Source organism: Schistocerca serialis, chromosome 3 (genome assembly GCF_023864345.2).
Source record: "Schistocerca serialis cubense isolate TAMUIC-IGC-003099 chromosome 3, iqSchSeri2.2, whole genome shotgun sequence".
In the NCBI taxonomy this organism is placed as follows: domain Eukaryota; kingdom Metazoa; phylum Arthropoda; class Insecta; order Orthoptera; family Acrididae; genus Schistocerca; species Schistocerca serialis.
Genome location: NC_064640.1, coordinates 949,636,356 through 949,651,194, shown reverse-complemented (window position 1 = coordinate 949,651,194; position 14,839 = coordinate 949,636,356). Strand labels below are relative to the sequence as shown.

Here is a 14,839-nt window from a genome sequence, read left to right as displayed (position 1 = left end):
GCGAGAGTACCGCATGTATCATTCAAGAATTGGAGCAGTAATCAGTCGTTTTTTCATTGTGGAGCGACCTTTTAATGGAATTTTAGTCTTACACCTACAAAGGGAAAGATGATCATCGTAATAGAATGAGCTATATTATCGAATTTATAAGGTAATACATAGTTCAAACGTGGTATTTACAACTCCTCTGTGCTATTAGCTTGAGAGACTTCATGTGTGTTAAGACACTTGTTTACTTTAGAAGACTTCTAATGTGAGGAGGTACCCTTTGACAGAGGTAGAGCATGCTCTTAGCACTCCGTCATGACCCAAAAATGAGTTTCATATTCTAGCCATGTGTTGCAGGACGTGGCAGATGCTAAGCTGACAAGAACAGACATTTCTTACTGATGAGAGAATACTCAGTGGAAATATAGCCTATGCCATAGTGCTGTAGAGGATTTTCACAAGTAACGGGACTTCAGCGATGTGAAAAAGAGGGTACGAACATTTCTTCTATCTTTTTTTTTTCCTTTAATGTAATTTCCATTCCCCATAACGGGAGGCTGGCAGCAGCATAAGCGCTGCTCTTCAGCTGAGAGACATAAATAGACAGGAAGACATTTAAAATAATATAAAGAAGAAAACATGGCGGAATATAGAAACAAAAGAGGCGGAACATAAGGAAAGAAAGCATACAAAACAGTGATTGTAAATCGGAGACAAAAATCTAAAAAAGTTTCTTACACCAAAAACACAGAATAGATTCAGAGGCACCAGGCAAAGAACGGCCAGATCATAGAAAGTCGTAGAACTATTAAAACAGCCATGTGATGGGCAGCGTAGCACAGAACAGTCGTAGACGATAAACAGGTCATGTACACAATTAAAACCACATCACTAGATGACACTGTATAACGGCACCGAAACAAAACACTAACGCAGCATGTTGATAACGAATCAAAACCTGGGAGGAACTGCCAGGGGAGGGCCAAGGGAAAAGTGAAAAAGGGATAAGGAGGCGAGGAGGAGGGGAGAGAAAGTGGGACGAGTTGGGGGCCGTGCCGAAGGAGAGCTGGGGAGGAAAGGGACAGGAGAGGAAAACAGCTGAGGAGGGGGTGCAGGGACTCGGGAAGGAGGAAAATCCACTCTGGGAGAAGGAAGGGAGAGGAAAAATTGGTCCCTGGGGAGTGGGGGAACAAGGCCAGGTTACAGTTGGAAGGAAGGGTAGATGTCACAGCAAAGTTCAACATCTGGGAGGGGGAGATGCTGGAAATTGCCCTGCTGATAGAGATGGAGGGTGTGATGGTGAAGAGAGGGAGGGATACAGCGATAGAGGCGTGGCAATGGGCGGGGGTGGAGCAGAAGAAGGAAACCTGTGGGTGGGGGGATCAGACCTGCAGACAGTGTAAGGGATGCGGAGATGTTGCAGGAAAAGGAGGAGGTGGGGGAAGGGGATGAGTTCATACAGAAGTTGTGTGGGTGAAGGAAGGTGGATATGGAAGGCAAGGCTGAGTGCGTAATATTCTAGGGTTTGGAGGGGCTTGTAAAAGCGGGGGGGGGGGGGGCGGATGGTTGGGTTGGAGATCCAGGCAACGCTAGCATAACAGAGGATAGGACAGATGAGGGATTTGTAGGTGTGAAGGCTGGTGGAAGGATGCAATCCACATGTCCTGCCACACAGGAATTTCAAGATGTGCAAGTGGGAATTTTCCTTTCTGGTACATGGTCAGCAGGTGTGGGATCCAGGTGAAGTGATGTGCGAGGTAGGGGTGAGCTGGATAATATGACCATAAATGGTGAGGTAGAAATCGACAAGGCAGAAGGATCTGGTGGTGTGGCCTATCATGATTTCATCTGTTTTGGAGGGTTTGAGACGAATAGGAACAACTGGTTAAACCAAAAGGGCCGTATGAGGTAGCCATGGAGTCTTGCCATGGTTCGCCCAGCTCCCCTGTCGGAGGTTTGAGTCCTCTCTTGGGCATGGGTGTGTTTGTTGTCCTTAGTGTAAGTTAGTTTAAGTTAGATTAAGTAGTGTGTAAGCCTAGGAACCGATGACCTCAGCAGTTTAGTCCCATACAACTTACCACAAATTTCCATATCATTTACAAGTGGTTAACTGGTCAAGCTGGGTTTGGAGGGTGTGTTGGGGCCATTGAAAGATAGTGTAGAGAGCTAGGAAGGCGGTATCATCAACATATTGGAGGAGGTGGACAGGAGGTTGTGGTTTGGGAATATTGGTGGTGTACATGAGACAGAGGAGAGGGGAGAGGACAGAGCCCTGGGGGACGCCAGCAGTGGGATAAAAGATACGGTAGTTGGTGTTGTAGAGGGTGACGTAGGAATGACGTAGGAATGACGGCGTGAGAGGAAATAAGGGACCAGATGGACAAAATTGATAGTCTGGGCATAGGTTTGGAGTTTAAAGAAGAGACCAGGATGCCATACACGGTCGTTGGCATTTCATAGGTCAGGGGAAACAAAAATGGTTGACAGACGAGTGGTAAGCTGGAGGGAGTGAAGCTGGATGAGATTAAGGAGTTGGTCTTCAGTGGAGAAGGAGGGTTGGAAGCCACACTGGGTAAGGGGGGTGAGAGGTGGTGTCAATTAAGGAGACGATGTATACAATGTGAGAGGATGGATTCGAAGACCTTACTGAAGACAGAAGTGAGGCAGATGGAACTATAGGAAGAAGAGATGAAAGGGGGTTTGTTAGGTTGAGGAATAAGAGGATGTGGAAAGTCTTCCACAGGTCGTGGTAGAAGCTGGTAGAGAGGATGACGTTATAGAGATTGACAAGCACAGTCAGGAAGGAGAAAGGGCTTTCTGTAAGGTGGTGGTAGGTGACACAGTCATGACCAGGGGCTGTATTGTGTTTTGAGTGGAGGATAAGTTTAATGTCTTGTGCTGTGATTGGAGTGTTAATGTTGGAGGGTGGCACCAACCCCAAGTACTGGAGACGAAGAGCAGCTGGAGCAACCGAGGTATTGGTGTGTTCCATTGCATTTGGGAAAAGAGAATAATCAATGTGGTGATCATGAGGGCTGGAGAAGACATCAGAAAGGTGGGAGGCGAAGTGGTTGGCCTTAGTGAGATTGGAGGGGTTGATACAAAGGAACCACTGGTTGCACCAAGTGGTGAACTGGTCAAGGTGGGTTTGGAGGGTGTGTTGTGACCTTTGAGGGGTAGGACAGAGAACCAGGAAGATGAATCATCAGCATATTGGAGGAGGTGGAAACGCGGGGTGGCTTGGGTATAATTGTGGTGTACAGGAGATAGAGGAGATGGGAGGGGACGCACCTCTGGGGGACGCCAGCAGTGGGATAAAAGATACAGGATTTGGTATAGTGGGAGGGAGACATAGGAAGGACAGCATGAGAGGAAGGAAGCAACCAGATGGACAAATTTGATAGGCAGGGCGTAGGCATTTTGAAGGTCGAGGGAAACAAAACTGGCAGAGTGATAGGAGTTAAGTTAGAGGGAGAGAAGGTGGACGAGGTTAAGGAGTTGGTCTTTGGGAGAGAGGGAGGGTTGGAAGCCACACTGGGTAAGTGGCAGGAGGTGGTTTTGAGTAAGATGGTGATGAATATACGATGGGAGACACTGGATTCTAAGACCTTGCTGAAGATAGAGGTGAGACAGATGGGATGATAGGAAGAGGCCACAGAACGGGGTTTGTTGCGTCTGACGAATAAGAGGACACGGGAAGTCTTCCACAGCTCGTGGTAGAAGCTAGTAGAGAGGATGACGTTGTATAAATTGGCAAGGACTGTCAGGAAGGAGAAGGGACATTCTCTGAGGTGGCAGTAGGTGACAAAGTCATGACCAGGGGCCATGTTTTGACCAGATGATAAGTTTAATGTCGTGTGCTGTGATGGGGGTGTTGAAGTTGGAGGTGGCAGCTGCCCAAAGTACTGGAGACTTAGAGCAAGTGGAGCGACCGAGGTATCGGCACGTTCCATCACAGTGGAGAAAAGGAAATAATTAAAGTGGGATATCATCAGGGACAGAGAAGACCTTGGAAATGTGGGAGGAAAAGTGGTTAGCCTTAGTGGGGTTGTTGGGAAGGGGATGGTCGTTATGGAGAAGGGGGAACCAGTAAGGCGATGGAAGGTGGACCAGTACTTCGAGGAGTTGATAGCGAGGTTGGCGCTGAGTTGTGTACAGGTCTGGCGCCAGTTCCAGCGTTTCTTTGCTGTAATAAGGTTCCATATGTGTCACTGTATTTGCAAGTGGCGTTGGAGTGTATCCCTGTCACAAGTGTGCAGGAAGGAGCGATAGAGGCGGCGGGATTCGCGACAGCTGCTGAGGGAGAGTGGGACGGTGGGGGTGGATGGTTTTAGTAGGAACATAGGCCTCCACAGCGTCAGTAACTGACTTCTGAAGGAAGGACAAGGCGTGGAGGATTTCATCAGGATGGTAATGGGTAAGAGGGTGGCTTTCGACCTGGGTAGCAATGGATTCCTGGTAGGCATCCCAGTTGGCATAGTGGCAGCCATGGACTATCTTTGGAGAGGATTCAGGGCAGGGAGCCAGAGGAAGGTGTTGAGCAAACATTATGGTGAGAAGAATGGGAAGGTTGTCGCTACCTGTGTGGTCAAGGATGTTGAAGGCGATACACTCAAGGAGTTTGGCGTAGGCAGTGACAACATCGGGGGTGGTGTCGCTTTTGGGGTGGGTGTGCTGGGGAAGGGCAACAAGGCCACCTTGGGTCGTGGGCAGGAACTGATGCCACAGTCGAATGGTGGCAGGCGAGCTGCTGTTGTTGATGTTGGTGGCAATCACGTAGGTGGAGAAGGTGGGGTCAATGTGGGAGATGAATTCATAGGGAAGAGGAGCAGTGCAGCAGACATGGATGGTAGTGCAGGTAATGGTAATGGAGGGGAAGCAGACGCTGATGTTATGGTGTTCAGTAGGGTCACTGAGGAAGAGTTGTGGCCGGATGGGGATACGCTTAATATGGCCAATGGTGATCCACTCTGTGCTTGAGGACCAGGAGCGTCAGTGCAGTATAGGATATAGGGAGAGGTACAGATAGTATGGTGGGGCTGAAGAAAGGTTTTGTTCAGGAGGAAGGTGTCAACCTGGTGGTGGGAGAGGGTGTCCATGAGTAGGTATTTGTTGGTGTGGAAGGAGTGGATATTCTGGAATAGGGTGTGACAGTCGTGCCTCGTAATGGTGGGAACAGTGAGGCTGGTGAAATGGGGGGGGGGGGGGAAGACGCTTAAACTAGGGTGTTGAGGTGGGTGAATGTGAAGTGGGCTTGGTTGTGGGAGTAAGTGTCAATGGTGTTCAGGTGAAAGAAAGTGCAGGCAGCGAGATGTGGGGTGCTGAAATGTTTGAATGTTTTGGAGGACTATGATGAGGAACCAAATGACATCTTCAGCCATGGAGGGTGGACAGAGGGAGTTGTTAGGGTGGACAGAGGGATCAATGGAATGGACAGGGACAGTAAGCTCAAGGGTGGCAGGAGAGTGTTTACTTTACACTTGTGGGAGTAGGAGGGATGGGGGCCATTGTAGGTGTTACAGTAAGGAGGGGTGGCGAGCTTGTGGCAGTTCTTTAGAAAGTAGGCCTTGCAATGGGAACAGGTTGGGGGGTTTTGCAGTTGGGGGTCAGGTGATCATTGAGGCATTGCTGACAGTTGTAGGATTGAGGAGGGGATTTGGAGGATTCAACAGGGTGGCAACAGCGGAAAATCAGGGCACCTTGGGTGAGGAGGTGGTCAGTGGAGGTGCAGACTCTGAAAAAACACACATGAGATAGGTGGCACCATAGGCACTGTGGATACAGCAGGCAGAGCGGATTTTCATATCTGGGTGGGAGTTCAGTTCCTCCAACACCTCATCCTCTGTGAACACTGGGCTGAGCTTGGTGATCACAGTGGGGTAATTGGGGGGGGGGGGGGCGAAAGGGAGGCTGCGGATGATGAGGAGAGGAAGTGGAGGGAAAGAGTATCAGGGATGTGAGGGGGCAAAACATAATTCACTGGAGTTTATGGAGGAGGTCCATGTGAAAGGAGGGGTGGAGGTCTTGATGAGGACTGAGTCCATGCAGTGAATCAGCTGGGACATGGGAGCACTAGGTAGATATTTTCGTATCTCCATGATTAGGGTATGGGCATCAAGGAACTTAGGGTCCGGGGCTGTCAGGACAAGAGATGTGGAGAGTGAGAGCTAGGGTATGGGTGTCAGGAGGGGAGGAGGTTGTGTCCATAGAGACGACGGTGGGAGGGGAAGAGGTGGTGAATTTTTGTGCGAAGTGGCAGGAGCAGAGTTGGCAGTGACTATCTTCTGTAGTATTTTGGAGACTGTAGGCTGGGAGGAGGGGAGAGAGACAGGGATGAAAGGGAGGTGGCAGGTGTCAGATCCCATAGGCCTGGTGGAGGTACAGGGAGAAGCAGCTGGTTCAGTGGTGGAGATTGTGGCATGGTGTGACGTGATGTGTGCAGGGAATGCAGATGATGAAGTGACAGGGGGTTGAGAGAGGGGAAGCCATCCACCTGACAGGTGGCAACAGTGGTGGCATCTGAGTCATATGTGAGGCTGGGGGCAGGAGTGGGAGCTGTTGTGGGTGTGGAGGCTGGGGGAAGGGTGTAGATGTGGGGGTACATAGCAGGGGAAGAGATGGGGAAATGGGTGAGTGGGGGAGGGGAGGCGAGGTATAGGGAGGGTGGCCAAGGGCTGCACTCCGGGAAATGACAGTGGAAGTGGGGGAGGGGGAGGTGTGGATGACTGTGAAGGTGCGAAGGCTCATGATGGATGGACGGTGATGGATGGACGGATGGACACCAGGCGGCGGCGTCGATGGATGGCGGCGGACGGAAGGAGACAGATGGACATCTGGCGGTGACGATGGGCGGCGGCGGACAGAGGCGACAGATGGACAACAGGGGGTGGCGAGCACCGGGCCGCGTCGGTGGATGCAGTGGTGGTGACGGCGAGCCCCAGACGATGGCGAACAGGCAGGCAGGCAGGCGGATGGACGGACGACAACAGCGGCAGCGATGGCAGACGGACGACATTGGCTGGCAGGCAAGCAGGCAGATGACAGACAGCTTCAGCAACACCTGCTTCGAAACTGTACATTGCACCCTGAGGGTAGCACAGGCTCTGTAATCTGTCGACTTCGATGTGACGGGATCCAACACTCAAGATGTCTTCTGTTTTCGAAAATAACTCATATGGGAGGAATCTACATTTTGTATGAGAAATTCAAGGTATATTGTCAAAACAATATCTCTGTTTCGAATTTTTTGAACTGGGGTGTCTGTGGCAGGGGTGTAACTGCAGTTAGTCCAACTCGAGCCGCATTGTGCCATGGTCAGTGGCAGATGTGGTCACAAGGGGGTCGGACCGCTGAACGTTGAGGCTTGAGGCTGTGGCAACTGGCAGTCTCTCAGCTGGCCCTCTCCTAAGGTAAACGATGCACTTGGTAGATGGCACTAAACTAGACTGGAGGCGAATGATCAGGTTATTGTCTTGAGACGCCATGTTCAGTTATGATAATTTGCAACACATTCAAAAAAATATCTTACGATTTATTTCCCATTTTCCTGTTGGCTAGGATGTCACATGCAACTCTTATATAGGTATAAGTGTTTTTAATTCTCTAATGATGTTGCTACAGGAGTCTTGTACAAAGGGCCAGGGTGTTATGGACACACTGGCTCTACGACCACCATGTGGACATTTCACTTTTGTGCAATACCCACCTCTGACCCACAGACAATTGTCATCTCTACAACATGAGCCGACTTCATTGCCGAGGTGGAGGCACAGAAGTGCTTCTACATAAGATGCTTGTTTATCATCATCAGACTCTCCAACCACTAGAACATACAGAGGCCATGGCAGTCATTGTTTCTACACACCTTGGTGCTATCACTTTTGCTGTGTATTTGAGCCCTCATATACCATTTCCTAAAGCAGACCTCCACATATTGACATCATTTGACAAATTCATTGTTGGGACAGATCTCAGCACCAAGCATCCCCCTTGGCATTCTCATGTTGCTAATCCCAAGGGCAGAACCCTCCTTGATCTGAAAGATCCTCTCGTACTACCATTCTATGGACCTCACACACCCATCCATATTCCACTTTACTTAGACTGCCAGACAGATCTTCTGGATGTGGCCATTTTCAAGAACACTATGGTGCAGTTGCCGTTGGAAACACTCAGCGAAATGTCCTCTGAGCGCGACCCAGTTCTCCTGCACCTTATAGATGTCACTCTGTCTTTAGATGTCCATTTTACTTTGACTATCACATACTGGGGCAAATTTTGCATGATACTCAAGAACACCACCCAGCGAAACCTTGACCTGACAATGCCTGACAATCTTGTTAGCGCTGTTGATCTCCTAACTACAAAACTCCAGAAAACAATTATGGCCTCTACTTCCGTTGTCCCGAGGGCACTAACCCCACTGGATGACCAGCCTCCCGCACTACATGAACTGGAAATCTAGAAGCACCATTACCACAGGTGATGGAATCAGTTTCCTGACACTCAGGATAAGCATCACGTGAGGCATATGCAATGTGAACTCTGCCACTGCCTCGTCGATTGTAGAATGGAACAATGGGAGGACAAGATGTCCCCTTTTCTCCTCCAAAATAAATCAGAATGGGCTATTGTCCAGGCCCTATGATGTTCCACAGTGTGGATCAACTATCCAATCTGTACAGTGAGTGGCTTAACTGATGATGACCTTAGTGTGGTAGAAACTCTTGCCAAAGCATTTCAGGCCCAGACCCAGTTGCTGGTTCAGGACCAATTGCTTTCAGGCAAAGACCATCACTTTCTGTCCCTCACCTTATGTCCCCAACAGAAGTCCAGCACATCCTCCAGCAGAAGCATGGGCAGTTGGCTCCAGGTTTGGATGGAATCTTAAATGAACACCTCCATCAGCTCTGCACAAGCTACTGGTCTTCTTCCTGAACTGATGTCTCACAACCAGCATTCCCCCCTCCCCCCCCCCCTCGAGAAAGCAGGTGAAACACATTCCCATCCCCAAGCCCTCAAAAGATCCTATGGTTCATTCCCTACTTACATAAGGCCAATTAGCCTTCTGAATACCATGGCAAAGATCCTCCATCACATTTCCCAGCCTCTGGCAATGGTTGGGACAATCTGTCCAGAACAGTTTCGACTCACCTCTCACCTGTCAGCTGAACTCCAAGTTCTTAGGATCACAGAACATGTCAGCAAGGGCCTTAACCCAACCATGTTGACACCAGTGGCTTTCCTGGACCTACAAAATGTGTATGACAAGATTTGGCACGACAATCTTGTGAACAAAATGCTGACACAGACGACCCTCACAGGCGTCTATATCATTATTGTGGATGACTTCTTCTATGATAGAACCTTTTAGGTTACTCTACAAGGAAAACGCTCAAGCTTAGATCAGAGGTCAATGGGTACCCTTCAAGCTTCTGTGCTGTCTCCCATCCTCCTTAACATTTATGTTATTGATATGCCAGTAATCCCACACTGCCACCTGGCTCAATAAGCCGACAATACAGCGCTCTATATGACCAGCCGCAACATGGACCAGCTCATTGCACATGTCCAGAGGCAGGTGGACACACCTGATGTCATTCAAACAAGATTGCCCTCAGTGCCACCAAAACTGCCACGGCCTATTTCATCAAATGGCGCCAGTCCTCCACCACAATATCACCAGTGCAGGTGTCCTGGGACTATGGTCCCAAGACACCAAACATCCAGGTGTCCGGATAGACAAAAAACTGCTCTCCCATGGACATGCAGAATACGTCACTAAAAAAGAAAGAATCTGATAAAATCGTTGTAAACGCTCTTCAACAGGAGTGACCTGACCATTGACACCAAGCTCTGATTGTACCGCACAGTTAACCACCCTTCCCTCACCTATGGCTCCTCCACATGGACCATAATGCCTATGACTAGTTCCTCCTAGATCCAGATCTTCCAACCCCTGCCGAAAAGGGTGCTTCAGTGTAGCCTGCATCCCCCTCCAATCTCTAGCGTTGTTGCCCTCCATGAGCAGAAAGCATTGTAACTCTATAGACGGCCATTTGAGACAAAGTATTTCATCTCTATGACAAAGTGGATGCCCTGCTCGCTACAGTCACTTGCCTATGCCACGTTGGCACCACAACTAGCTGGCAGTGGCACCACCGACCTGTCCCACTTGCCATCCTCGAGGAATCAGATGCAGACCATGACTAACGATAGCCCTTTTATGGCCACTAATAATGTGTTAGTCTTGATACAACCACTCAGCATGTGACGTCCAGGGTACGACAATCAGTTGCACTACCTATGTGGTTGTGTTCCCTCTTGCCTGCTGCCTTGAACGTCCACTGTTCAGTGTGGTACAGGACTTCAAGTCCCACTGCCACATCTTCAACATGCACCTCAATGATATCATTGCAGTGATGTCATTCTACAATAGAGAAATTTTATTCTTACACCAAGACAGTAAGACTGCCATTTACTGCTGATGCTGTACCCCAGCCTAACACAAAAAACGGCGCCCTGGAACAGTGTATTACGGTTCTAATGTTATTAACCATCCTCACATTCCTCCCAGCAGCTATTCACTTGTAGATTGGCAGATTTCTAGCCCCCTGTATTTCAATGATCACTTGCCATCCTGCTATTATTATCCATCATTCCCACATAGGGTTATTGGCTATACTGGCTGGAGCAACTCTCTACTGTTTGACTAGAGAGAAATAGTCACTCAACATTTGGCAGTTACTGACAAAATTGGATGGAGCTACTGTCTAGTGCCTGATCAATGGCAACTACCTTCACCCAATTCAAATTGTTTAAATAAACAATATTCAGCACTGTGTAGAAAATGAAGAGCTATGTCCACCATCTCTGGCAGTTCAGCACAGACATAAGTTCCCACACTAGTGAAGGAGGAGAGGGTGAGGGGTCAAGAGTGGGGTGGGACGTTGGGAGGGGGTCAACAGTTTCCTGTGTTGGTTCTGTTGTCATCTAGTGCACTTGTCTCTGAACATCAAGGTGAACACACAAAATTTGATATTCCCACCAGTAAATTTGAATTTCTCGCCATTTTTTTCAATTTCCCACCAAAATTTCAATTTCCCGCCATATCCTGGGATGGGTGGAGGAGGGAGGGGGAAATTGGTGGTAAGTACCTATGGCACCAAACTGCTGAGGTCATCAGTCACTAGGCCCTGAACACTACTTAATCTAACTTAAACTAACTTACGCTAAGGACCATGCACACACCCATGCTTGAGGTAGGGCTCGAATCTCCGACATGGGGAGCAGGGCGAACCGTGGCAAGGCACCTCGGACTGTGTGGCTAGATGGAGGGAGAATTTACCCCTGTTCCGACTGGGGAAAATTCATGCTCTCATCAGGGTTTGGGGTAATTAATATGCATAATTATTTTCATATCAATTTGGTACCAAAAGTGTGATAGAACAGACATTGTCCTACTGCCTGTTCATAATAAATCACGAATTGTGGGCAAAAATGCGCAACGATAGGCTGGCTCTTCGACGTCCAAAGGTTTTTGCGACCAGCAGGGAAAAGCATCTTAAGATACAAAAAGAAACAACTGTCAAAGCAGTTAATCTGATTAATTGACAAATCATTTGACCATTTAACTAGGTGAAGACTTAACCTCTGGGCAATTTGACTAATGGACCAAAATATGTTCAGTTGATGGGAAACCCTATCGACCTGTGGTTAAATCTAACCAACCGGTCAGCTGAAAAAACCTATCGTTTCGAAATATCTGAAAATTTCCCAAATGATGCTGTAAATGAAATGTTGCGTCTAAAACAAAACAAGAGAAGGTAGTTCTTATTATCTCTTATCTCAAATTTCTTACCATTATTTATTTAATGTATGCAATAAAATAAACATCAAATTATAAATCATCACTACAAAAAATCACGTGAATAATTTTGGCACGAGATGTTGCAACAACCAGTGAGACTTAAGTTAGAGTATGATTGGGTGAAATAAGCAGGAGTGCTAAACGATTTATGCAAAAGAAAATACTATCAACTTTTCAATCCTGTGCGAAGGTTGGCGAACTCAGACTTGTTTTGTCAGAATTAAATTTTCTACAAGATGGCATAGTGGTTTTTGAAGAAAAAGAACGCGGGCAAACATTTAGAATATTTAGAAATCAGGTGATCGAGCCTCTCACAATTATCTTTATAGCAATTTTCGGATTAGTTTAATTTTCTGCGTGTGCCTCGATAAAGCTTTAAATGCTTGATCAAACTGTATTGATTTAGAACAGGGCTGGGCGTAATTTTGGCTTGGTGCATGCATAGTTTTGCACGTCCAAAGATTTCTCGAGGGTTTTAAGCCACCTATGAATAAAATCTATGACGTATAAACAACGAAAACATAATCAACTTTCATAATCAGCTTTTTAATTGTATGCAAACGTAGCGATTAAAATGCAACACATTTCTGCGTGACACAGTTTCATGCGCAAACGCGTGATTTCTCACAAGTAAAACTCAAACGATGAAAGATTTTCACAAACGCTTTTTATAATTACCAGAAGCATATATTTTTTTATTGTGATCTGCAACACCTTAAATCGTCTTAGGACGTGCGGTTTGCGTAAAACCGGAATTTAGGTGCATTTATATGCAATCTTAGATGGCCATTTAGTGGCAATAGATAAAGATTTTATAAAACAACAGGACGGCCATTGATTACATGTATTTGTCTACCTTTTTACAAATTCTGAATCAAGTCACACAATAATGAAATATAGAAGTGGCGAGCATAAAAAGACATAGAAGAAATCGCTTGCGGCACATAAGATCCGAATGAAGCTAGAATATTGAAAGCGAGTTTTCAGTTTTGTAGTAATAACGCATTATATATATATATATATATATATATATATATATATATATATATATATATATATATATATTTGTTTCATTTTAAACCGTTTCCGACATTCATTTAATTTAGAAAAGAATTGAACGTGCTACATTTAGCTCGACTTTAAACCATAGTATCTCGACAAAGGATGAATATTTTTGGACAAAAGATATTGTTTTGACTTTATTCATTTATCTACCTTCGTGCAATGTTTGAACCGATTCTTACAAGTTTTATGTATAGAAGTGGCGTAGTTCCAAAATCTCTTAGAAAAACAAGGTTTTTGTACTTAAAAGATTTTTCAGACGGTTAAAACATATTTTAGACCAAGGTCTCAGCGGTGACCAAACTTGAACCATCGCCTTGCTCCAGTTAAGATGTTTGTTTCTGCAAGAAATATCCGAACGGTGCATATGAATATGTTACCATAACTTGAGCGTTAATTTCAGCTCAGTTAAAATCTTATGCTTAAAGAATTAACCGATTTGCACATCTGCAGTTCGTCGTTCAAACATTGCTTAATATACTGTAACATAGCTACAGTAAGAGAGATTTTCTACCGGCTATACAAATGGCCACTGGGCCGTGTTTAACTAAAAACTTTTTACCCCGTGTTCCTAACTCAAGTTCGCCTTTTGATACGTATTTGTTACGGAGCTTCTGCACTGTAACGATAGTCGGGTAATCTGTTAGTTTGCGGAAAGCAAACAGATCCATCAGCTGGGAGGCGAAAACAATTATCTCTGTTTTGACAGTTGCAGACGGAGATGCACGAAGGAAATGTATAACTTAGACTAAAATTCTGAGAAGTAATATGATATAAATAAGCTCAGATTCAGGATAGGAACAAAGCCGTACGAAAATGAAAAGAAACCGTTGTTTGTTCATCCAGTTATTTGATCCTCGCATCAGCGGTTCATTTCATTATAAAAGTCACCTTAATGAGAAAGCAGCCTATCACGAGAAAGAAACTCAGCTGTTGTAAAAGACGCAGAATGAGTAATTTAGCGTCTTTCCCTTCGCCCCATTTATCTCTTTCAGAGATTTTGTAAAAGTATTCCTCTTCATAGTCTTAACAAGCGAGAGCTTTCCAGACGCACTGTAGATGAAAAAACTTCATCCAGAATGAGAGTAACGAGGGAGAAAATATTCACGCAGTAGTTCGACTCTCATTACTGGAATTCTGTCAAGAAATTATGACGCAGTGAACCACTGCACTAGCAAAAGCCGTGATATTCGATTATGTCATATTCAATGAGGCGTCACATGAAGAGTAGTTTCAATGTTTCGATATTACCCACTGAGACCATATCACAGGCGGCAAGAACAGTGTCATAATTCAAAAACTCACTACTTGAGAAAAACAGACTGAAGGAGCTCTGTAAATTTGTGCATAAATGGCATAACTTCCATACCAAGTAGTGCTTTTGGCAGTAAATTCCATTATGTTACATAAAACAGTATTATGAACAGGTAGTTCTGTTCTCGTCGAATGTGGTGTGTTTACAGGTAACTATTTATTACCTTTTTGAATTACGCCATTTTTCTTGTTTTTCTAAAACGTTTTTCGTTTTGTTATCACACCTCAGATAATACTTCTGCCGCTTTTCACATATTTTATTTAACTTACTGTAATGTAATATCACATTCGAACCTCTGTCAGCAAAATTAGTACTTAGGTTGGAATAAAAAATGGAAAAGAATTTTGTTACGTCTTCCTTTGAACTCTGAGTGGTTCTGTAGTGGATACAGGAGCGAGGAACAGATACTGTTCATGAACAGAGAATTCAGATATTAAATTATTCTGCATCTGGTTGCCGAAGTTTCAGCGTCAGTCGATAACACTAGCTTCGAATGTTGAAACATATACATATACAAAGGATTTATAAATCTGTTATCTTCAGTACAATGTCAGTTCAGAAAAAATGGAGCCCTGGCCACTATAAAAGTGTGTAAATGTTATTCA

At 45.8% G+C, this 14,839-nt stretch overlaps 1 pseudogene; it reads right to left on the bottom strand.

The window, feature by feature from the left end:
* Positions 1-232: 232 nt before the first annotated feature.
* On the bottom strand, positions 233-414 carry LOC126472228 (U2 spliceosomal RNA; annotated as a pseudogene).
* Positions 415-14,839: the final 14,425 nt, after the last annotated feature.